General features: G+C 38.9%; 2 long non-coding RNA genes across 7 annotated transcripts in view; one reads left to right on the top strand and one right to left on the bottom strand.

Annotated features, from left to right (window-relative positions):
• LOC127490277 (uncharacterized) overlaps nucleotides 1–25218 on the top strand; it is a 122977-nt gene that overhangs the window by 52453 nt on the left and 45306 nt on the right. For 2 of the 6 annotated variants that reach the window (XR_016230008.1, XR_016230009.1), the window contains exons 2-5: nucleotides 15869–16003; nucleotides 16511–16665; nucleotides 17256–17391; nucleotides 18507–18600. This is a non-coding gene — a long non-coding RNA (uncharacterized LOC127490277). Of the gene's footprint in view, nucleotides 1–15868; nucleotides 16004–16510; nucleotides 16666–17255; nucleotides 17392–18013; nucleotides 18336–18506; nucleotides 18601–25218 lie in introns of those variants that run through there. The other 4 variants (XR_016230010.1, XR_016230012.1, XR_016230011.1 and 1 more) reach the window with 3 other exon arrangements.
• LOC149127868 (uncharacterized) lies at nucleotides 3341–8214 on the bottom strand. Its single transcript, XR_016229615.1, has 3 exons — nucleotides 7946–8214; nucleotides 6283–6377; nucleotides 3341–3500 (listed from the first exon to the last, which is right to left on the bottom strand). It is a non-coding gene; the product is annotated as an uncharacterized LOC149127868 (long non-coding RNA).

Raw genomic sequence — 25218 nt, 5'->3', positions numbered from 1 at the left:
ATTTCACTCAACAGCCACAGAATACACATTCTTCTCATCAGCAGATGGAACATTTTCTAGGACAGACCATATGTTAGGCCACAAATCAAGTCTTAGTACATTTTTAAAAAATGAAAATAGTACCAAGTTTCTCCTCAAACCACAGAGGAATAAAACAATCAACAAGAACAACAATAGAAAATTTATAAATACATGGACATTGAACAATGTGCTTCTGCATAACCAGTGCATCATTGAAGAAATTAAAAAGGAAACAAGAAAGAATTCTTAAATGAAGATGAAAAAAAAATACCAAAATCCGTGGGATGCATGAAGGACCCATATGAAGTTCCAGGCTCCTGGCTTCTGCCTCATCCAGCCCCAGCTGTTGCGGCCATTTGGAAAATAAATCATTGGATGGAATATTTCTCTCTCTTCTTCTCGTCTCCTCGTCTCCTCTTCTCCTCTTCTCCTCTTGTCTTCTCTCTTCTCTCTTATCTCTCTCCTCTCTCCTCTCCTCTCCTCTCCTCTCCTCTCCTCTCCTCTCCTCTCCTCTCCTCTCCTCTCCTCTCACCCCAAATTATGTGCAGTTATTGTGAATAATCTTTTAAAAGGCTACAATAGCTATCAAATTAAAAAAAATTCATAAACTATCTGCCACCCACAAGAAACACATTTTAAATAAACACACACACACATTTAAAGTAAAAGATTGGAGGGGCCTGTGCTGTGGCTCAGCAGATTAATGCCCTGGCCTGAAGCACTGGCATCCCATATGGACGCTGGTTAAAGACCCGACTGCTCCACGTCTGATCCAGCTCTGTGCTATGGGCTGGGAAAGCAGTAGAAGATGGCCCAAGTCCTTGGGCCCCTGCACCTGCGTGGGAGACCCAGAAGAAGCTCCTGGCTCCTGGCTTAAGATCGCTGCAGCTCCAACCATTGCAGTCAACTGGGGAGTGAACCATCAGATGGAAGACCTCTCTCTCTCTCTCTGCCTCTCCTCTCTCTGTGTAACTCTGACTCTCAAATGAATAAATACATTTAAAAAAATAAAAGTAAAAAATTGGAAAAAGATATACTATTCTAACAATAACCAAAGAAAATTTGGAGAGTCTATATTAATATAATACAGGGTATTTTAGAGAAAATAATATAGACAATTCATTAATTAGAAAGTACAACCCAGGTACAAGGTTGTGAAGTATTTGAAAGAAAATTTCTCCAAAGAAGACTTACGGAAAATCAATACTTGAGGGGTCGGTGCTGCGGCACAGCAGGTTAAAGCTCTGGCCTGAAGTGCCAGCATCCCATATGGGCGCAGGTTCGAGTCCTGGCTGCTCCACTTCTGATCCAGCTCTCTGCTATGGCCTGAGAAAGCAGTGGAGGATGGCCCAGGCCCTTGGGCCCCCGCACCCACATGGGAGACCCAGAAGAAGCTCCTGGCTCCTAACAGTCAATTGGGGAGTGAACCATCATATCGAAGACCTCCCTCTCTCTGCCTCTCCTCTCTCTGTGTAAATCTGACTTTCAAATAAATAAATAAATCTTAAAAAAAAAAGAAAGAAAATCAATACTTGAAAAGATGCTAAGTATATCATTAGTTATAATGAAAATGCAAATTAAAGTTGCTATGAATGAATAAAGTAAAAAAGACCATATCAATTGTTGAAGTATAAGGGATTTGAAACTTTCTTATCCTATTAGTGTACATTAGTAAGATGGTTCAATCACTTTGTAAGATATAAAAGTATTTTATTCAATACTTAAATATATACCCACTATATGATCTAGCTATTCTGTTCCAGGGTATTTAACGAAGAGAAAACGAAAATCATCTGAGGCCAGCACTTTGGCGCAGTAGGTTAATCCTCCACCTGCAGCACTGGCATCCCATAAGGGCACCGGTTCTAGTCTGGTCTGCTCCAGTTCCAATCCAGCTCTCTGCTGAGGCTTGGGAAAGCAGTAGAAAATGGCCCAAGTGCTTGGGCCCCTGCACCCATGTGGGAGATCTGGAAGAAGCTCCTAGCTCCCGGCTTTGGATCAGCACAGATCTGGTCAGCCATTTGGGGAGTGAACCCCACCGAAGGAAGACCTTTCTCTCTCTCTCTCGCACTGTCTGTAACTCTACCTCTCAAATAAATAAATAAAATCTTTTAAAAATGTTTATTAAAAAAATAAAATAATCTGAGGTTACCTCAAAGAATTAATGGAAAATTGAAATTAAGGAAGTTTATTCTTATGCAAAAAAAAATTGAAATCCATGCATAGTTTTTTCATAATACACTTTGCCATGAGCTTTTTTTTTTTTTTTAATTTGACAGATAGTTAGACAGAGAGAGAGAGACAGAGAGAAAGGTCTTCCTTCCATTGGTTCACCCCACAAATGGCTCCACGGCTGGAGCTACACCAATCTGAAGCCAGGAGCCAGGTGCTTCTTCCTGGTCTCCCATGCGGGTGCAGGGGCCCAAGCACTCAGGCCACAGCAGTGAGCTGGAGTGGAAGAGGAGCAACTGGGACGAGAATCTGGCACCCATATGGGATGCCGGCTCCGCAGGCGGAGGATTAACCAAGTGAGCCATGGCACTGACCCTGCCATGAGCTTTTTTTTTTTTTCCATAAATATACGAAATTTATTTTTTTCTTTCTTTTTTTTATTTAGTAAATATAAATTTCCAAAATACAGTTTATGGATTACAATGGCTCCCCCCCCCATTAATTTCCCTCCCACTCGCACCCCTCCTATCTCCCGCTCCCTCTCCCATTCCATTCACATCAAGATTCATTTTCAATTTTCTTTATATACAGAAGATCGATTTAGTATATATTAAGTAAAGATTTCATCAGTTTGCATCCACAAAGAAACACAAAGTGTAAAATACTGTTTGAATACTAGTTATAGCATTACTTCACATTGGACAACACATTAAGGACAGATCCCACATGAGAAGTAAGTACACAGTGACTCCTGTTGTTGACTTAACAATTTGACACTCTTGTTTATGGCATCAGTAATCTCCCTAGGCTCTAGTCATGAGTTTCCAAGGCTATGGAAGCCTTTTGAGTTTGCCGACTTCGATCTTATTCTGACAGGGTCATAGTCAAAGTGGAAGTTCTCTCCTCCCTTCAGAGAAAGGTACCTCCTTCTTTGATGGCCCCGTTCCTTTCATTGGGATCTCACTTGCAGAGATCTTTCATTTAGGTCTTCTTTTTTTTTTTTCCCTACCATGAGCTTTTTGAAAAGCTTGCAATACACCAATTTCATATTTTTCTTTTGGTAACAAAAAAAAAAAACTCGTCTCTTTTTTTAAAAAAATATTTTTTATTTATTTTATTTGAAAGGCAGAAATAGAAACAGAGAAACCTTCCAATGGTGGTTCAATCCCCAGATGCCCACAACAGCTGAGGCTGGATCAGGCTGAAGCTGGGAACCCGAAACTCATCCTGAGTCTGAAAGATGTGTGACAGGGACGCAGGTACTTGGGCCATCACTGCTGCCTCCAGGGGTATGCCTTACCAGGAAGCTGTGAGCAGAAGCGGAGACAAGGCTGAATCACAGACACTCTGATATAGGCAGCTATTTGGTAGAGCAGTTAAGCTTATCTTTTAATTCCATTTTCCACAAACTCTTCTAAGTACTCTTGCATGTCCATACAAAGCCTTGCATATGATCTTCATGGCTGTTTAATTCATAATACCCCCAAAACTAGAAAGAACTCAAGTGTGCGTCAAATTATCAGCCAAATTATGATACATCTGTCTAATAGATTCCACCTTGTATTAAAGAGGAGTAAACTTCTAATGTCTCATGGATAAAGTTCAAAAACAGTATGATAAATTTTAAAAGTTGGCCACAAAAGGCTGATATGAAATTCTAGAAAAGACAAAATTATACTCAAAGATAACAGCTTTGTGGTTGCAGCATCCAGAGTGTGGATCTACAGCTCTAGGTGAAAGGGGTCATGAATAAAATTTTTGGATGACAGCAATGAGTTTGGAGGTGACTGAAGGAATATATACATTTGTGCATGGCATTTCAGATTGACTAATTTAATAACTAACTTGTATAAATTGTGTAAAAATCAATTAAGCTAATTTTAAAAAAATAGTTATTACAATGCTTCCTCCAGGAGAAAATGGTATTGATTCACTAGAAAAAAAAATACAAATAAAGTTCTCTTTGGAAGAGCAAATACTCGCCCACATACAATGTAATACAAACCAGCAGAATTTCATTGTGCAGTCTCACCTGGCTTTCTTATTTCATTGTCAAGTGTGTTACACACACACAAAAACAGTATCAACGTTCTTTAATTACTATCTTCCCCTGAATAGCTCTGCTTGTAGTCATTAGGAAGTGTCTACAAATCTTCATTAATGTCCCTGAAATCTTGGCAAGGCTGTTGACCCACCTTGAAAGAGTCCTTTGGATTCGGAAACTGGTCTGCTACCCTGCAGACCCTAGCATCTGAACACCTAGGGCTTCTCAGAGCGAACAGTTTGGTCAGGAAATTTAGTAACTAGAATCTGTAAACCTGGGGGAGAAGTGTCCATAATGTTATCTTACAGCACCTCCTGGTGTTGATATACTGAAGGTTTATATCTGGGATGCCCAAGTTTCTATCAGAGGGATTAGAATGATTCTTTTTGGTGAATGTAGAAAGAATTTACAAAATTTATAAATTATTTACAAAAGCAAACAGGAATTCTTAATTTGAATCTGCCACTTGCTTTTCAAAAGAAATAAAAATAATACTTATATATAGGATACTCTTAAAAAACAATGAATAGATTGGTTTTTATCAGGTGGTATAAGAGAATTATTTTTGAACAGAGTCCATTTTTAACAACCAGCTACTGCTACCCCCATATAGAGTGCTTTTCGTCATTAGAACTGGTCATTGCATAGAGATTAACAAATATCATTTTGCCACAAGAAAACACCGAAGAAAGATGAGGGTCTGTCTATTGACAACAATTGTGTGGCTGGATGGCAGATTTTCAGTGTTTGGTCATGTTTTCATTCTGTTTGGCTGATACAGTGATACAAGAAAGCTTCTGCCACCCTCAGCTGTACCCCAGAATGGGGTGAAAAAAAACCTCTTGGGTCCAAAAATGGTTAGAACTTTAGATGGACAAGACAGCTGTCCCCACACTTGGTTAATCAACCATTGACAAGAGGTGCCAACCCTCTTATTCTGTGCAAACTGGCTTCTGCAGCAGCCAGACCCTTTATTTTGACAGGTTCTGAGCACTTATTAGGCGTGGAGAAGGGGTCAAAGCCAGTTTTACCAGAAAGTAGGTTAAGACTTGTTGGGACAAAAAAAAAAAAAAATGGTTGCAAGAAAAAGAACATGGCCAGTACAGTGATGTATATTGAAGATGATGAGCTAACTTCAATGCCGGCTTCCTTGTACCTACACACTGACCATTCCATTTTTCCTAGACTTCTGCTAAGGTGATCACTCAAAATAGGAAATGGAAAAAAAAAAAACCACACTCAGTACTTTGCTGCATCTCAGTGACTCTGAAATAATTTGGAGGCAGGGGAGACAGGGGAGACAGGGGAGATGAAAGCTTAAATGTCCTGAGATTATCTGTGGATTGCATTTATCTCTGCTAGCCCTCACCCAGTTCCACAGGTAATGCAGAGTCAACTGGAGTTCATGGCTCCCATATGGATATGGAATGCCCAGATCAAGAGGGGAAGGGTAGCATTTATCATCAAGTTACATTAAAAATGTGACAGAATAGTCATCTACCTGTAACTAATGGGTAGCATGTTTTGATATAAACATAATGACAAGCTTGAAATTTGAAAATTCATAAATTTACTTAGCCACAATGATCTTTCTATGTAACTATTTTCCTTTTCAGTTTCTGCAATTTGTGTACAATGGAAATATTTTTCTACTCTACTAGAGAAAATCAGCAGGTGTTTTTTCATTATTCAACTTTTCCAGAAATCAAATTACTTAATGCAATTACATCTTGGATTAAAAAATTAAAAAAAAAAAACTTGTAAAAGCCATCTACAGTTCTTAAGGAATCTGACAGATGTTTCTGCCATTTCGTAAAGAGACAGAATGGATTTTTCATTTTGTTTTTCTGATACTGTTTTTCATAACAGTAGAGCAACAATCATAGTAATGTTTATCTTGGAGGAAAAAATGTGATATTTTCAACTATGCAAATTCTACCCATGAAAATCCATTTTGTCTTGCTGTGGATTCACCCAACTGCGCATACAGTGAGGGTTCCCATGTCACGTCTAATACAGTAAGTAAAAGAAGAGTTTGTTCTTACTGGGGTAAAAGAACCTTTTAAAACTGCAGTTTTAAAAAGATGGAGATACCAAACATAAACAGCCAGACAGGGCGTGAAAAAATGCACATCTGCTCCTATAAGAAAATAAAAAAGAATAGTCAACAATTAATAATATGATTTGCATTTAGACACCTTCATTTTCTTATAGAAAACTAGAACCTTATGAAGCTGCTTTTCCAGTTATCCCCCTGATTTTGAATAAATTGGGAGGTGCTTTGGATGGGAAGTTTGGTGCAGCTGTTCTGATATGAAAACCTTCATAATTTCATACTTGAGCCAACCAATAAAGTACCCGTCAACCTTTTACAACTCCAGAAAAAGCTTCGAGCTAGCGTTTATGCCCGCCTCAGTCTGCAAGGCTGCGTTTGGCTGAGATTTGACTCTGGGGAAATTATTCTGAAAGAAGCAAGCTAAGAAGGTATAAGCACACAGACTTGTAACACAGAAAAACATTTGCTCCTGGTACAAAGAGAGAGCAGCTGCACATTTCTCATGGCCCCCAATTATGATCTGTGGGTACCAAGAAAGCACACAAATTCTGCTTTCATATCGGTGTTCCTGCACCTGACAACGACATCTTGTTTCAAGAAGCTAAAATGGGCATATTGTAGAGCTCCCATGATCCAAACAGCGCATACGGAGCAAACCATCAAGGTGAACGGTGCTTGCAAACACAAGCTTTAGAAATAGATCATAATTAGTATAAAGCTTTGGGGGCTTATCACAAGTTGAATCATTTATTTTTAAAACTTAGTCCCTTTTCTTGGAAGTGATAAGTGTTGCTTCTAATTAAGCAATTGAATTGATTTGTTTTCCTTTTAAAAGTCTCATTTCAGCTTAAAATTTGCTCACCTCCGATGCTGCTTTCACAGAACCCTAGTACTTTACTTTTCTCCTCAAAAACGCATTCATTCCCTCTGTTGTTCTGATGTTCGCTGACTAGAAAGGCTGTTTCCGGGTCTTTGCAGCTTGCTTATCTTTAAGAAATCACCTATGACTCTCACCACGGGTCACCAAAGCTACTGTGAGAAAGCCCTGCTGTGCCACCTGAAGTCCGAGTCATAGACAACAGCCCCAGACTCTGGTCCTCAGGCCAACACCAGCTCATGACAAAGACAGTGTTCATTTGCAAAATGTGAGAAAAAAAAAAAGAAGAAGAAAACAGGGGTTGTCATCATGCTGAATTTCACCAATTTAGGAAATTACTCTTCATTCTGAGAACATGTCTTTCATTTCTTTAAGTTTAAATTTGTTTCTCTTTCTCTCTCTCTCCCTCTCCCTATCCCCCCTTCCTCTTTTTTGCCCCAAAGATGATTATACATGAAAATTGCCTTTAAAGGTCCCTACTAGGCACTATAGAAATGCTATATGAAATTCTGAGTTCTGTAAACTTTTGTTAGTGTATACAATTTGAAAATATGTACTATTCAAAAACAAGCAGCCACCTCCCCCTGCCACCAACTTCCAGGATGTTCAGTTACAAAGCAATAGCACATAAGAGGTGTTGGGGATCTGCCATGATTAAAAGTAAAGAAGTTTAGCTTTCAGACATGGATCAAATTGAGTGAACACTCAACTCAGTATTTGTATGCAAATTAATACTTCCTAAAAATTATTTAAGTAGCTCAAAACAATCACCCACCATTTTGTTTCCAAAATCTTGTGTTTGCTCAGAAACGTTGATGAAAATTAAAGGATATTTGCAACAAGCACACTTTCATCTAAGGTACTCCCAGGCCCATCAGTGAAGTTACAAGAAATGGGTTTGATGGGAGGGAGGCCCAGAGAGAATTCAACTTTCTCCGAGGATCACTAGGCCCTTCTGAAGCCCCTCCTCTTCCTGCTGGGTGATGCTGGGCACCTCATCCTCTCTCTTGCTCCTCAGATCCCTCTTCCTCTATGTTGAGGCTGCACAAGGAATTCTGATCCTCTAAGAGGATGTGAACTGGTTTGCCTTATAAAATCACAGTGATTGCTTTGTTAGTGTTTTAATCCCAAGTTTTTGCATAAAATGTGTCATTTAAATGCTAAAACGGAAAATAACTACTTTCAGGGATGACCTTCCACAGGCAGAAGCCAGCTAGTATTTTGATGATTATAGGTAGCAGGGTCACGTGGGAATATGGAAAATATTAAACAGTGATAATTAACATAGGTTCCTCCAAATTCTACACTTGAAGTCGAAATAGTTGATATACTGAAATATAAACCATCACCGTATCTGTGAAGCCAAAAACACAACAGGAAAAACTTACATCATCAGTATTTTATTACATCTGTGAATATTTCTCTTTGTGTGCTTTCCTCCTGAGATAGCATTTTAGCTTTTGGATCCAAGTGTTGCACATTCACGAGCTGGATTTCCTATGTTCTGCAATTCTCTGAGTAACCTCCATTAATCTAGGGTCTCAAGGGGCTCTAAAGCTATTAGATCCTTTAAATTGAAGAGTTGTTCTTTTATGTGCTTCACAGAGAATACACATTGAATTTCTATCTTATCCACAGATTGGAGAGAGATGTTAATTTAAAACAGGTGTACATGGAAGTTGTTTGGGATTCTTCAATACCTTGGTGTTATTATCAGCTTCTCCCCAAGGAGCAGAATCTCGATATTTTTCTTCCCTAAAACTGCCTACTTAAGAGCCGTATTCTCATTCTGCACTACCAGGATGAGGTACATAAAACAGTGTTGCAAAACATATAACTGTGGAGATAATAAGGTAAATATACCTAACATTATCTCTGATGTTCTGTCTTTAAAGTACTTGATGCAAACTGGCTAAAAACAGAATTTTTAAAAAATCTCTACATATAGTCTGTACGATCACTCTGAGATGTTAAAAAAGGATGCCAGCATGTTCTAAAATGGGTTGCAAGGGTGGCTAATTATCTTAATGAGTGGGGCAGTCGAGAGGATTTGGCAGAGATCTTTCACTACTCCCCATCTCTGCAAATCTAAGGAAAATTCTTATCTTGCTGTGCAAATGCAAAACAAGGACCTCAGCCATTTCCTTGGTGTTTTGCCCAGCCATTCCCTCTCCTAAGCCTCCCCTAAGGGAAGTTTTGGAGGCTGAGCTGTTTTTAGTAGGACCCCATGTTAAATGAAAATCATCAAGTTCCAACTAACCTTGTCTCTCAAGGGAAATGACAGCCAGCTGAGAGGACTGACAATACCATGAAAAAGCTTCTTTCCAGGTCTAATTGGACCCCTAGAAAGTTTTGGCAAGTCATTTCACCTTTTTCAGGAGATAGTAGTTTTCCTGATTTCAAGGAAGGGTATTTGGAATGGGCTGGCAGGGTTTAAGAGTCCGTATGTGTTTCTGGTTAAGCTCAGGCAAGAGTAACTTGTGAAAATAGCAGCAGAACCATCTGACTTAGTATGTGAGGCCGTCCCTAAGAAGACTAACAGTTTCACTGGACACCACTGCTTGATCAACATTCAAGCCCATACTAACAAAGTATAAAGTATCTGGAAGGGAAATGAAGGGCAGGGATCATTCACATACAATATTTGTCCCAGAGAGGAATTTTAAAGAATGCAGGCTTTCTGATTCTGTGAAGTAACTTCTCATATTATCAGTAAGACGCATTTAAGAGGTTCACTAGACAGACTTGCGAACACCACTGGTAATAGTAACTGCAAAGTGTACACTGTGCTTAGAAAATACAGTACGCAGGTTCTCGTAGAACCTACTGCTTACCATAAGGACTTTTCTGGTGCGAGCCAAGTGTTTACAAATAAAAGGTCACTGAAGACATCATGAGAGGCTGAAAGAAAGAGGAGGGACAATAAAGTGCAAATTTATCAATAGACTGCAAAAGTGGGCCTTAGCAACTCACCTGGTCAGTACATAGAGGAAGCACTTACATTGGAGACATTACAGAATTACTATGCCCAAACAGCATTTTCTAATAAAAACTCGTCACTTAATGGGATATCTTTTGACTATTTCAGAAGTATTTTTTTTAAGTCCAAGGGAAGTGATACCATATCTTCCCGATTGAACACCTTAGTACCTTTTGTGTGCAACTCTCCATAGCTCACTATTTCTGTGTTCTTGTTTTTGAAAATATCACTTCCCACTTTTCTCATTTATTGGGTGCTGCTGTCTAGTGGCTAGTCCTAGCTCTTTTGCTAAATAGCTATGCATTCCTCTTCATGTCTCTAAGCTATCTACTTCTCTTGTCATAAAGTTAAGGTTTTGAATTACGTAATTTTTTTAAAGAGCTTCATTTATTTATTTGAAAGGCAGTTACAGAAAGGCAGAGAGAGAGAGAGAGAGAGAGAAAGGCCTTCAATCTGCTGGCTCACTCCCCAGATGGCCACAATGGCTAGAGATGCGCCAATCCAAAGCCAGGAGCCTGGAGCTTACGCTGGGTCTCCCACGTGGGTACAGGGGCCCAAGAACTTGGGCCACCTTCTACGGCTTTCCCAGGCCATAGCAGAGAGCTGGATTGGAAGTGGAGCAGCCAGGACTTGAACCTGCGCCCATGTGGAACGCTAGCACTGCAATTCGCAGCCTTACCTGCTACGCCATAGCACCAGCCCCTGAATTACGTAATTTTAAAAATCACCTTAACGTTTTTCATTGTAAAATGAAAATAGTATAGAAGGTCCACATTGAAAAACTTTATAAGGGAAGCCACTTGGTCTAGCAGTTTTAGCTTAGTTAGAATACCTGAATTCCATATCCAGCTTCCTGGGTTTCATATCAGTCTCTGACTCCTGATTTCAGTTTCTTGCTAACAGAGGCCCTGGGGAGCAATAGTGATGGTTCAAGCAGTTTGTCCTGTCATCCACATAGGAGACCTGGATTGAATTCCAGCTTTCAGCTTTGACTTGGCCCAGCCCCAGCCATTGCAGCCATTTGAAGAGTGAAATAGTACATGGAAATACACATTCTCTCTCTCTCTCTCTCTCTCTCTCTCTGTGTGTATGTGTGTGTGGTTCTGTCTCTCCACAATTAATTACCCATTTATGAATTATTAACCATTTGTAAGTGTGTAGCTTCTTAAAGTGAACTTTCTCAAAAATAAATCAAAGAAACAATGGCATTTAATATTAGCTACAAAAAGATTTATTTATCCCTATACTTAGGAATAAATTTAACCAAGGAAGTGAAAGTTCTGTATACTGAAATGTTAATACAAGAAATTGAAGAAGATATAAATAAAGATAATCCATGTTCATACATTGGAAGAATTAATATTGTTAAGTATCTGTTTATATAGAAATATAAAGAAACCCCAGAAATTTGTGTGGAAACATAAAAGTCTGGAATAGTCAAGGCCATCAGAAGCTTTATACATATATAAATATGAGGGGAGAGAGAGAGAGAGGAGATGTACCTCACATCCTGACTTTATACTACAAAGTGATAGTAAATAAAACAGCATGATGCTGTCATAAGAGTAGATACATCAATCAATGCAACAGACTACAGATCTCAGAAATGAATCAACACATGTATTTCCAGTTGATTTATTACAAAGGCACCAGTGAGGCAAAGTCTCTTTGATAGTGGTGTTGGGAAAAGTAGAAATCCCTGTGTAGATGAGTGAAATTGAAACCTCTTCTCATACTATAAACAAAAAGTGACTCAAAATGTGTGGAAGACTCAAGCATAAAACCTGAAAATATAAAACACTAGAAGAAAACACATAGTGGGGGGGGCAATATGGCATTGGTTTTGGCCATGGTTTTTATAGATTTGACTTCAAAAACAAAGGCAACAAAGGCAAAAATAGAAAACTGGGATTATATCAGAAAAAAAACCTTTTGCACAACAAAGAAAACAATTAAGAATAAAAACACAACTGATTGATTGGAAAAAATACTTGCAAGCAAGCCATACCTCGGATGATGGGTTAATATACAAAAATAAAAGGAACACAGATCATTCTACAATGAAATAAAATCCAATTTAAAAACAGTTAAGGAGGGGCTGGCGCCATGGTACAGTAGGTTAATCCCCCGCCTGCAGCACCGGCATCCCATATGGGCGCCGGTTTGTATCCCGGCTGCTCCTCTTCCAATTCAGCTCCCTGCTAATGTGCCTGGGATAGCAGCAGAAGATGGCCCAAGTCCTTGGGCCCCTGCACCCACATGGGAGACCTGGATGAAGCACCTGGCTCCTGGCTTCAAATCGGCACAGCTCCGGCTGTTGCAGCCATTTGGGGAGTGAACCAATGGATGGAAGACCTGTCTCTCTGTCTCTCCCTCTCACTGTCTGTAACTATAGCTGTCAAATAAATAAATAAATCTTTTTTTTTCTTTAAAAGTTTTTTTTTAACTTTTATTTAATGAATATAAATTTCCAAAGTACAGCTTATGGACTACAATGGCTTCCCCCCCATAACGTCCCTCCCACCCGCAACCCTCCCCTTTCCCACTCCCTCTCCCCTTCCATTCACATCAAGATTCATTTTCGATTCTCTTTATATACAGAAGATCAGTTTAGCATACATTAAGTAAAGATTTCAACAGTTTGCTCCCACACAGAAACAAAGTGAAAAATACTGTTTGAGTACTAGTTATAGCATTAAATCTCAATGTACAACACACTAAGGACAGAGATCCTACATGAGTGACTCCTGTTGTTAACTTAACAAATTGACACTCTTGTTTATGGCCTCAGTAATCACCCCAGGCTCTTGTCATGAGCTGCCAAGGCTATGGAAGCCCACTGAGTTCACCGACTCTGATCATATTCAGACAAGGCCATGGTCAAAGTGGAAGTTCTCTCCTCCCTTCAGAGAAAGGTACCTCCTTCTTTGATGACCTGTTCTTTCCACTGGGATCTCACTCGTGGAGATCTTTCATTTAGCTTTTGGGTTTTTTTTTTTTTTCCCCAGAGTGTCTTGGCTTTCCATGCCTGAAATACTCTCATGGGCTTTTCAGCCAGATCTGCATGCCTTAAGGGCTGATTCTGAGGCCAGAGTGCTGTTTAGGACATCTGCCATTCTATGGGTCTGCTGTGTATCTCACTTCCCATGTTGGATCGTTCTCTCCCTTTTTCATTCTATCAGCTAGTATTAGCAGACACTATTCTTGTTTATGTGATCCCTTTGGTTCTTAGTCCTATCATTATGATCAATTGTGAACAGAAATTGATCACTGGGACTAGTGAGATGGCATTGGTACATGCCACCTTGATGGGATTGAATTGGAATCCCCTGGTATGTTTCTAACTCTACCGTTTGAGGTTAAGTTATGCTGAGTGAAATAAGCCAATCCCAAAGGGACAAATATCACATGTTCTCCCTGATCGGTGACAACTAACTGAGCACCAAAAAGGAAACCTGTTAAAGTGAAATGAACACTATGAAAAATGGTGACTTGATCAGCCCTCGCCCTGACTGTTGATGAACAACTTAATATGTTATCCCTCTTAGTATTTTTTTTGTTTATTCTACTTAATACTTTTGGTTGAATACTGTAATCAATACACAATTATTCTTAAGTGCTGAAACTTAACTGAAAAGTGATCGCTGTTAAATATAAGAGTGGGAATAAGAGAGGGAAGAGATGTGCAATTCGGGACATGCTCAAGCTAAATAAATAAATCTTAAAAAAAAAGCAGAGAAGGAAACAGAAATATTCATTCCCAAAGGATGACACATAAATGGACAAAAAATACAGGTTGAATATCCCTAATTCAGATATTCAAAATGCAAAATGTTGCAGAATTCAAAATATTCTGAACATTGACACCAACAATGCTCAGAATGTTTTTTATTTTGGAGCATTTTAGACTTTGAATTTTCAGGTTAGGAATGATCAACTAGTAAAGTCTTGGTAAACATTCCAAAATCTGAAATCTCTAAAATTTGAAATAGTCCTGGTCCTATTAAATTTGAAGAGTGGATATTGAACCTGAGTATGAAAAAATGTTCAACATTACTAATGTTTAGAGAAATGCAAATTAAAACTACAATGAGATACTACCTGTTACCCTTTAGAATGACTATTATCAGTAGTAAGTTTTATTTTAAAGACAAATGATAAGCATTGAAGAGAATGTGGAGATAAGGGGAACCGTGTACACTGTTGGTGGCAATGCAAATTATTACCAAGAATGGTATGAAAGTTGCTCAATAAGCTAAAAATAGAATTATCTCATGATGAGAAATTCCACTTCTGGGTAGTTACTCAAAATATTTTAAATTAGTTTGTCAAAGAAATGTATACACTCTCATATTCTGTTGCAGTACTATTCATAATAACCCAGTTATGGAATCAGCAAGTTTCTATCAAACAAATGGATTTTAAAAATGCAGTGTATATATGCCCAAATGGAATACTAGTAAGCCTTAAAAAAAAGAAAAAATTGGCATTTGCAACAATGGATAGACTTGTACAACATGCAAAGCAAAATACACAAATCACTGAAAGACAAATACCATATTTTCTCACTTACCATGGAAACTCTAAAAAAAAAAAACTCATAGAAACAGAGTAAAATGGTGGGTACAGAAATTAGAGTCGAGAGAATGGAAAGATCACAAGGCACAAAGCAGGGTTAGGCATTTAGCTTAGGGTTAAGATGTTGTTTGGGGTATTGGCATCCCATATCAGAGTGCTTGGATTCAAGTCCCAGCTCCACTCCGGATTCCAGCTTCCTACCAATGTATACCTTGGGAGGCAGCAGGTGATATCACAGTATTTGGGTCCTTGCCACCCATGTGAGAGACCTAGATGGGGTTCCTAGCTCTTGGCTTAAGCTTGGCTCAGCTCTGGCCACTGCAGGCCTTTGGACAGGGAAAACAGTAAATAGAAAATCAATCAATCTCTCTCTGTCTCTCCTCCCCATCTCAAATAAACAGAATTTTTTTTTTAATTCAAAGGTACAAAACTTCATTTAGACAAGTATAGCAAACATCATATAGTACATTTCAAAATTAAGAGTACATTTCAAATCTGATCACTATGAAAAGTGGTATTTGAGGTGATGGATATATATTATCTTGATTTCATTATTTCCCATTATATTCATAAAGTGTAATGTCACTTAGTATCATATAAACATATAAAACTATTATGTGCAACTTATAATACAAAATATGTGGCTTAATGAATTAGAAGTAACAATCAGATCAAGAAATAGAAATTTTTCAGCCACTTGAGCAGCTCCCCATACGTCCTCTTCCAAACACAACCCTCTTTTCCTCAGATTTTGTCAGTATTCTATTTTTAAGAACTCACCTGAATACCTTTATGATCCATGAGTGCATATACATACATCATAGTTTTGTCTCCTTTTCTATCAGTTGTCTATTGCTATAATGATGCTGCGTAACAACCAACCATTAAACCCACTACAGTGGATAAAATAAAAAATACATGGGTCTGGAGGGGTCAGCTGGTGCATCTGCTGATTTTGACAGATCTTGCTCAGTTGTCTCCATCCGCTGGCTTCCATCTAATTTTTGCTGGTTTCACTTAGGTGTGCTCCACATGTTTCTCAGTTCCTAGAAGTCTAAAGTACAGACACAAAAGGAAATATGCAAGACATTCTGAGGCTTTAACTCATATCAGCACACTGTCACTTCTGTTTCCTCTTAGGATAAAGCAAGTCACATGATCAAGTGGAGTACCAAAATGGAAGACCACTGCAATGTAACCTGCCAAAGGGCATGAAGACCAGGATCGGTGAAGAACTGGGGCCATCTTGACAATCCACCATAGCCTACATTCATGGTCAGGATTATTTATAACCCCAGAGGCATGCTGAAATACAATCCCCTGTCACAAGTCCTCCCCCAAAATCTCATCCATCATAGCATCAACCTTGAAATCCAAGGTCTTGTGTATTTCTCAGGACATGATGCAGACCGGGTTCCCTGGAAATCATATTCTGAGAATAAAATTAGCATACAGCATGATTATTAAGTATCCTTGGGATCAAAACCTGTAGGAGAGAATGAAAGAAAGAGAATCAAATAGACAGAGAGGCTAAGCTCCATCTATTTCACCCTTATACAAAAGCCCCTCCTTCCGAGACCACACCTGAGCATATCATATTCAAACTGCAGAAAACCAAAGACAAAGAAAAATTTGAATGAAACTGGAGGTGTGGGGTAGGGAATTACCTATAGCAGAATAAAGATAAGAATTATAGTAGGCTTACTAAGAACTATGCAAGCAAGACCAAAATATTTAAAGTGCTGAAAGAAAAAAAAACATTGACCCAGAATTCTCTTGCAGCAAATTATACTTCAAAACTGACAGGTAATCAAAATTTGAAGCAATTCATCACCAGCAGACATATCCTGTAAGAAATGCTAAAAGAAGTTCTTTGGGCAAAAAGAAAATTATATGTGTCATAAAGATGGGTCCATCAACAGAAAGAGGGGATTAAGGTAAAACAAAGTATTTAATTTTCTTATTTGAACTTGAACTAATATTGGACTTTAAATTGATAATGGGAGCAATATATTGAGTAATCATGGCAAATAGGTGAAACGAATGACATCAGTGTCACAAGAGACAGGAGGGGAGAATGGGGCAACAATAGTGCACATGAAGTGGCATAGTGTAATAGGGTGATCTTAGATTAAAAATGTATCTTGTGGGGCCTGCATTGTGGTTTAATGGACTAAGTCACCATTTGCAATGCCAGCATTCCATATGGGCACCAGTTCAAGTTCCCCCTGCTCTGATCCAGCTCCCTGCTAATGCACCTGGGAAAGCAGAGGAAGACAACCCAGGTCCTTGGGTCCCTGCACCCATGTGGGAGACCAGGAAGAAGCTCCTAGCTTCTTCTTAAAAAAAATCTTAAAATATTCTTTAGTAAATCTTTAAAAAAGGCAGAGTTACAGAGAGGTAAAAGATGTATTTTATTTATTTGAAAGGCAGAGTTAGAGAGAGGCAGAGGCAGAGGCAGAGGCAGAGAGAGAGAGAGAGAGAGAGAATCTTCCACTCCTCAAATTCTTCCATGTCTTCCATGCAGGTGCAGGAGCCCAAGCACTTGGGCCATCTTCTGCTGCTTTACCCAGCAGTAATGAACTTGGTTTCTACCATCTGCCATCCATTAACTTAGCTGTTCAGTTCCTGGCTGGAATCTTGGAACAGAAAAAGGATAGCAGGTAAAAACTAAGGAAATCTGAGTTAGTTATGGACTTCCGTTAATTATAATGTATAAAGTGGGTTAACGAATCAATTAAAAATATACCATACTGATGTAAGATGTTAGCAGAGATAAATAGGTGTGCTTGAGGCCAGTGTCAATATGTGGAGCAGGTAACCACTCCCAAGATAGAAGGACACAGTAAAGTTATTCAGGCAAAACCATGATGACCAAGAAGATGAGGAGTTAATAATCTCTTTTCAATATGCCACGTGCTTAAGTCTCTTTTGACTTGTAGGTTTCCCTTCATCTTGCTTTATGTTTTCCTTACCCGATGAAGACTATTTCTTCTAGAAAGATTCTTACAGTCTGGCTTAATTCAATGTATCTTCTCATTGCTGTATTACTTGGAAATTAGTTGCTGGATCTAGATGCTTCATCAGATGCAAGTCTCTCTCTCTAGTTAGTTGTACATTCTTTCATCAGAAGGCATAAAGTATCTAATTATCTCATTTTTTTGTGATATTAGTACCATTTATGTTTGATACATACACCTTAAGGATTTGTAAAATGGTTACCTTTTGGTATGTATTAACCTTTAACACTTTCTAAATGCAACTTTTTTTTTTTTTCTTTGACAGATAGAGTTAGACAGTGAGAGAGAGAGAGAAAGGTCTTCCTTCTGTTGGTTCACTCCCCAAATGGCCGCTATGGCTGGAACTATGCCAATCCGAAGCCAGGAGCCAGGTGCTTCTTCCTGGTCCCCCATGTGAGTGCTTCTTCCTGGTCCCCCATGTGAGTGTGGGCCCAAGGACTTGAGCCATCCTCCACTGCTTTCCCAGGCCACAGCAGAGAGCTGGACTGGAAGAGGAGCAAATGGGACTAGAATCCGGTGCTCATATGGGATGCCGGCGCTGCAGGCAGAGGATTAACCAAGTGAGCCATGGCGCCGGCCCCTAAACTCAATTTTATTGAGGTATAATTTTTATACAGTAAAATTCACCAAATTCAACTGCAAGAAAAAATGTCGGCTGAAGTAAAAATACATGATTGTAATAGTTGCTTAAATTTTTGCTATTCTGTATGCAAATGAAAGCCTTGTCCACATTCTCATTCTTTCCTTTTTATTTACAGGGAACAAAGCAAAGAACATAGTTTTTCAAAGACTGAATAAAACAGAAAAATGTGTCTCTTCTGCTCACCAGCATCACTGGTCATTCTCTTGAAGGTAAGAGTGGCCTTAACCTTCTGACTGAAATACAGACAGTCCCCAACTTACAATGATTAGAATTCTTCAACTTTTCAATGGTGTAAAGGATACCCGTTTGCTAGCAAGTGTACTTCACACTTTGAATGTCAGACTAGCAATATCTGATACCCTCTTCTGAAATTTGGCAGTGGCAGTGGGTGCAGCTCCTAATCAACAACAACAGCATGAGGGAAAACAGCCAATGCACTACAGTGCATTGTTTGCTGAGCTGGGATGCTTGGTAGGTTAGATGGATTCAATGCATTTCTACTTATGGCATTTTCCAGCTTATAATGGGTTTATGGGACTGTAACCCCATCATAGGCTGCCTGGCATCCATGTAGATTTCTAGAGCTCTCTCACTTGGATAGCTCATCATACCTCAAAAAGCCTTTATATATTTGTTTTCTAATTTGATACTAAATTTACAAAATAAGAATAAAGAGTAGATATTACTAATACCATAAGCTATGCTGAATCAGGACAATGAAGGAGTTAGGGATGGAAGGATAGGAAAATGCCATGGAAACAAAGAGCTAAACAATGAAATAAATATGTATGTATATGACAGGGAGAAGATGAAGACAACATTCTGGAAAAGCTGATAACTGCAGATAGAACTATCCAATATCAGTTTGAAAAGGCACTCAGTTATTTTTAAAGATTTGATTTATTTATTTGAAAGGCAAAGTTATAGAGAGGAAGAGACAGAGAGAGAGAGAGGTCTTCCATCCACTGGTTCGCTCCCCAGATGGCTGCAACAGCCGAAGCTGTGGCAATCTGAAGCCAGGAGCCAGGCGCTTCCTCTGGGTCTCCCGCGCAGGTGCAGGGACTTGGGCCATCCTCCACTGCTTTCCCAGGTCATAACAGAGCTGGATCAGAAGTGGAGCAGCTGGGATTTAAACCGGTGCCCATGTGGGATTCTGGCACTCCAGGCGGTGGCTTTACCCACTAAGGCACAGCACTGGCCTTGTGGCATACAGTGTTTTAACCCTCAAACAGAGATGTAATCCCAGCCAATAAAAATATGCACAATACCGGCCGGCGCCGCGGCTCACTAGGCTAATCCTCCGCCTTGCTGCGCCGGCACACCGGGTTCTAGTCGGCACACCGGATTCTAGTCCAGGTCGGGGCACCGGATTCTGTCCCAGTTGCCCCTCTTCCAGGCCAGCCCTCTGCTGTGGCCAGGGAGTGCAGTGGATGGCCCAGGTGCTTGGGCCCTGCACCCCATGGGAGACCAGGAAAGGCACCTGGCTCCTGGCTCCTGCCATCGGATCAGCGCGGTGCGCCGGCCGCAGCGGCCATTGGAGGGTGAACCAACGGCAAAGGAAGACCTTTCTCTCTGTCTCTCTCTCTCACTGTCCACTCTGCCTGTCAAAAAAAAAAAAATGCACAATACCCACAAACAACAACAGTTAGAATAAAAAAAACAGCTCTCTTTGTGAAAATAAGATGGGAAAAGAAAGTAAGCTAGATATTTTTTTTTTCTAAAGCTGGACTTTTACAGTTTTTTGGAAGACAGAACTGCATTGGCAGGGAGTGAAAAAACACAGCCTCTTGAGGAAGAAAGACCTGGCCTTAAATTTTAAGTCTCTCATGTACCTATGTGACCTTGGGTGATTCAGAAACCTCTGTGCTCTGGTTACCTCATTTGAATAAGGAGGAAATAATGTTATTTCTGAAAGACTGTAGAAGCGATGAAAGGAAATGATACATAGACTATTCTGGGACAATTATTATGTTATGAAAGCCCAGTTCCTACAACATTACATGGGGTCACTGGAACCTGGGCATTAAGATCCTTGGGAGCATTTTCTCTCAGTAATTCAGAAACTTTTTCCAAGGAGAGAAAAAACTTAAAGATTTATTCATTCCTAATAACTCCTTAAGCTAAGGCAAAATGGCAAGTGGTTATGCAACTGGTATATTTTTATGAAAATTGACATTGGATACAGTCCAAAAAATTATCTGAATTAAGACAGAAACATAAATTATTCATAAAAAAGAGGCTCCTCTTTCTACCAGTGATTTTCTCAGTTTGTGCTCTAAACAGAATCCAATTATCATTGCGAAATAAAGTTTATAAGTGTCTTTGATTAGGAAATGTTATTCATACAAGCTACACAGCAGGGATATTTATGAAGTACTATATTTATACTATTATATAATTATATATATTCTCTACATAGAAATAACAATATCAACAAATCATAATTTTTACTTCAGCAACTCAAAACAGCTCCTCTCAAATACATAACATTGAGCAGTAAAAGCACATTGCAGAATACTTCAAAAAGTTCATGGAAAATGGAACTAAAAGTAAGTTTATTTTGGTGTAATTTTTTAAAATCTATGCATACTATTAGATTATTGATTCAAGCACTGATCAGTTATAAACTTTTAACATTCTTTATGTCTTTATGAGTCAACATTGGCAGGTTATTTGTTTCCAAGAATTTGTCCATTTCATATAGGTTATTTTACTCTCTTGCAATTTTATTTTTGTAAAACTGTTGCCATGTTCCTCCTTTCAGTTCTGATTTAAGTTATTTATGTTCTCTTATTTTTTTCCTAAGATTTATTTTATTTATTTAAAAGACAGAGTTACAGAGAGAGGTAGAGACAGAGAGAGGTCTTCCATCTGCTGGTTCACTTCTCAGATGGCTGCAATGGCCGGAGCTGTGCCAAGCCAAAGCCAGGAACCAGGAGCTTCTTCTGGTGTCCCACGTGGGTGCAGGAGCCCAAGAACTTGGGCCATCCACTATTGCTATCCCAGGCCATAGCAGAGAGCTGGATCGGAAGAAGAGCAGCTGGGACTAGAACCAGCGCCCATATGAGATGCCAGCTCTTAAGGCCAGGGCTTTAATCTGCTGTGCCACAGTGCTACCCCCACCCATTTTGTTAGTCAATCTAGATAAAGGATTGCCAATTTTTTGATCATTTATAAAAAAATTTTTGATTTATTTTCTCTATTGTTTTCCTCTTTAGTAATTTGTATTTAGATTGTTCTTTTTATATTTTCTTAAGAGTAACTTAGACAATTGATAATCTTCATTTTAAAATGTATATATTTATAGTTAATACATTTTCCTCTGAACATGGTTTTTATTGCATCTCAAATTTTGGTGTATTATATTTTCATTTTTAAAATTTATTTTATTTATTTGAAAGTGTTACAGATGTAGAGAGAGAGAGAGGTCTTTCATCTGATGTTTCACTCCCCAAATGGCGCAATGGCCAGAGCTGAGCAGATTAGAAGCCAGGAGCCAAGAGCTTCTTCCATCTCTCCCATGTGGGTGCAGGGCCCAATCACTTGGGCCATCCTCCACTGCTTTTCCAGGTGTGTTAGCCGGGAGCTGGATCAGAAGTGGAACAGCCAGGACTGGAACTTGCACCCATAAAAAGGATGCTGGCACTGTAGGCCGGGGTTTTAACCTGCTGTGCCACAGCGCCAGCCCTGGTAATATTGTGTTTTCATTGTCATTTGTCTGAAAGTATTTTCTATTTTCCCTCTGCTTTCATATTGGGCCCATTGGTTGTTTAAACAGTGCTTTGTTTAATTTTTCATACACATGGATTTTCCATTTTTCTTTGGCTTATGATTTTTACTGTAATTCCATTATAATCAGAAAGATTCTATTATTTTAATATTTAAAAATATATTCGGGCTTGCTTTGTGGCTTAACATATGGCTGATCCTAGAGAATGTTCCAATTGTAAAGGAGAAATAGAATATCTTGATGCTGTTGGGCTGAGTGTGTATGTCTGTTAGGTCCAATTTGTTTATAGTTATATTCAAGTTCTCTTTTTCCTTATTGATTTTCTGTTCACTCTTTCCATCCACTGTTGACAGTGGGGTATTAAAGTCCACTACTATTGTTATAGGGTTTTTGATTTCTGATAATTTTTAATTTCATAGTTAGGAGCTCTAATGTTTAGTGTATATATATTTATGGTTATTATATCTTCTTCGTGAATTCACCCTTTTATCATTCACATATTATCCTTTTTTTCTTACTTGAACAGTTTTTTATTTCAACACAACTTGATTTGATACTAGTATAGCTGCCTCTGCTCTAGTTTGGCTATTCTTTTCTTGGAACATCTTTTACCATCCTTTGAACTATCAACCAATGTATGCTCTTAGATATAAAATGATTCTCTTGTAGATAACATATACCTGGAACCTATTTTTTATTAACCCATCTGTCAGTCTAATAGTCTGTATCTTTTGATTGGAGAGTTTAATCCATTTAGATTTCAAGTAGTTAATGATAGGGAAGCACTCACTATTGTCATTTGTTATTTATTTTCTGAATGCCTTATAGCCTTCATACCCTTCTTTCATCCCTTACTGCTTTCCTTTATGATTTGTGAGTTTTTATAGTGACATGTTTTGATTCCCTTTTGTGTGTATTCTATAGATAATTTCTTTGTGACTAGCATGGGACTTACACATAACATCTTAAAGTTAGTAATCTATTTTAAATTGAAAACTTCAAATGAGTACCAAAAATGCTACTTCTTTACTATATCCATTAAATATATAGAATTATGATTATTTTTATGTTTCTGCCTTTTAAATATTATAAAGCAATAAAAAGAGTTATGAACCAAATTTAAACAATATAGCTTTTATATTTGTCTAAGTAGTCAGCTTTTCTAGAGAAATTTATTTTTGTATGGTTTTGAGTTATTATCTTGCACCCTGGATAAATACTGAAGAACTCCTTTTAGTGTGTCTTGTATAAAGGTCTAATGGCAATTGGCTCCATCAGCTTCTGTATATCTGAAAGTATCTTGTCTCTCATTCAATTTTGCCAGACATGGAATTTTTAAAAATATTTATTAGAAAGGCAGAATGGAAGACAGAGAGAAAGAGACCTTCCATCTGCAGCTTCACTCCCCAGATGCCCACAACTAGACCAGGATAAAGCCAGGAGTGTAGAACTCCACCCAGGTCTCCCACTTGGGTGGCAGGTTCCCAAGATGGCACTTAGGCCATCATCTGTTGCCGCTCATCACATCAGGAGAAAACTGTACCAGAAACGTAAAGTAGCCAGGACTAGAACCAGCTCTCATAATCTTTATTAAATAGACTTGAAACCAGTTTCTGGATATTTGTTTTGTTCTTCTGCGTGCACAGTTTTCCTCTTTGCATGATTCATGATCTCCTATTGAATATTGGGCCTTTGAAAGAATCAGCCACATCACCCATTCTTTGGATACTGGCTCTGTGCTGGGGAAGACCTTTACTATCCGTACCACTTTGAATGCTGAAGATCTTTTTCAGCCTTTCTTGGGTATTCTTCTTCTCTGGATTCCCTTCTATGCTTGCCTGCTCTCAAATGTCCTCATTTCCCTTGAGTTCTACACCTGCTCTTTCTCAGGGCCTTCAATGTTCTATTGTATTCCTCCACTGGGCACTCATAGGTCTTTTTTTAATCAATAGTATTTTTTTATTTAATGAATGTATTTTTACATAGATACAATTTTAGGAATACAGTGGTTCTTTCCCTCATGCTCCCCACCTCACTTCCTTCCCACCTCCCATTCCCTCTCCCATCTCCTTCTTCATTATGGATCATTTTTAGTATGACTTTATATATAGAGGACCATCTCTATGCTAATCATAAAGTTCAACAATTTGCCCTCACACCCACACCCAATATATAGAGTACAGTTTGGGGAAAGAATTTGCAGTCGATTCTCATATTGCAATTCAATAGGGACAGAGGTCCTACCTGGGGAGCAAGTGCACAGTGACTACTGTTGTTCCTTTAACAATTAACACTCTTTTTCATGACATCAGTGATAATCCAAGGCTCTTGTCGTGAGCTGCCAGGGCTATAGAGGCCTTTTGTGACCATAGACTCCATCGTTATTTGGACACAGCTATAAGCAAAGAAGATGTTCTCTCCCTTCAGAAAAGAGTGTCTCCTTCTTTGATTTGGGCAACCTTCAACCTGCTATCTAAACTATGCCATTATTCCCATCAATGGTCTCCAAGTCAGGTGAGACAAGCCAGTCCTTCAGAATCCATACAAGCCAGAAAGTTCCAAGCAAATTCTACCATTTTCCCCATCCTGAAGGGGTGACCAGGAAATAGTCTGCTTCCTCACTTGGCACACCAGGGGACGAGTGAACAGAAAAGTCACAGCATTTCCTACCTTTTGACAATGCCTTTTTCCATAGTTGGGCATTCACTACGTTGTGCAGATCCTTCAGTGATTTCTAGCATTACTACAAAGCTACTTTGATTGCTGTGTTGTTATTTGCCTGTTTCTGTGGAAGTGTGGCTTCCTGATTTGCTGTCTTCCACAATGATTTAAAAAAAAAATAAATTGAGTGCTATCCCTCTTATGAATTGGTTAAATTATTCAATGTCTTACTGTTAAAATAAAATCCAAACTCCTCAGTATTCAGGCACTGAATAATTTGTTTCATGCTTTTGCTTTCTCCTATGATTTTATTGAGGACATTTGCCCCTTTCTCACTAATATACAACTACTACAATCTTTTAGTTCCAGGAATGCTCCAACTCTCACTTCTATCTAAACCTCCTTTTCTTTCCTTTCTGCATTGCTAATGCACCCC

Source organism: Oryctolagus cuniculus, chromosome 2 (genome assembly GCF_051225735.1).
Source record: "Oryctolagus cuniculus isolate XC-2025 breed Fujian yellow rabbit chromosome 2, ASM5122573v1, whole genome shotgun sequence".
Taxonomy (NCBI): Eukaryota; Metazoa; Chordata; class Mammalia; order Lagomorpha; family Leporidae; genus Oryctolagus; species Oryctolagus cuniculus.
Note: the sequence above shows the minus strand (reverse complement) of the source record. Positions and strands in the feature narration are given on the sequence as shown.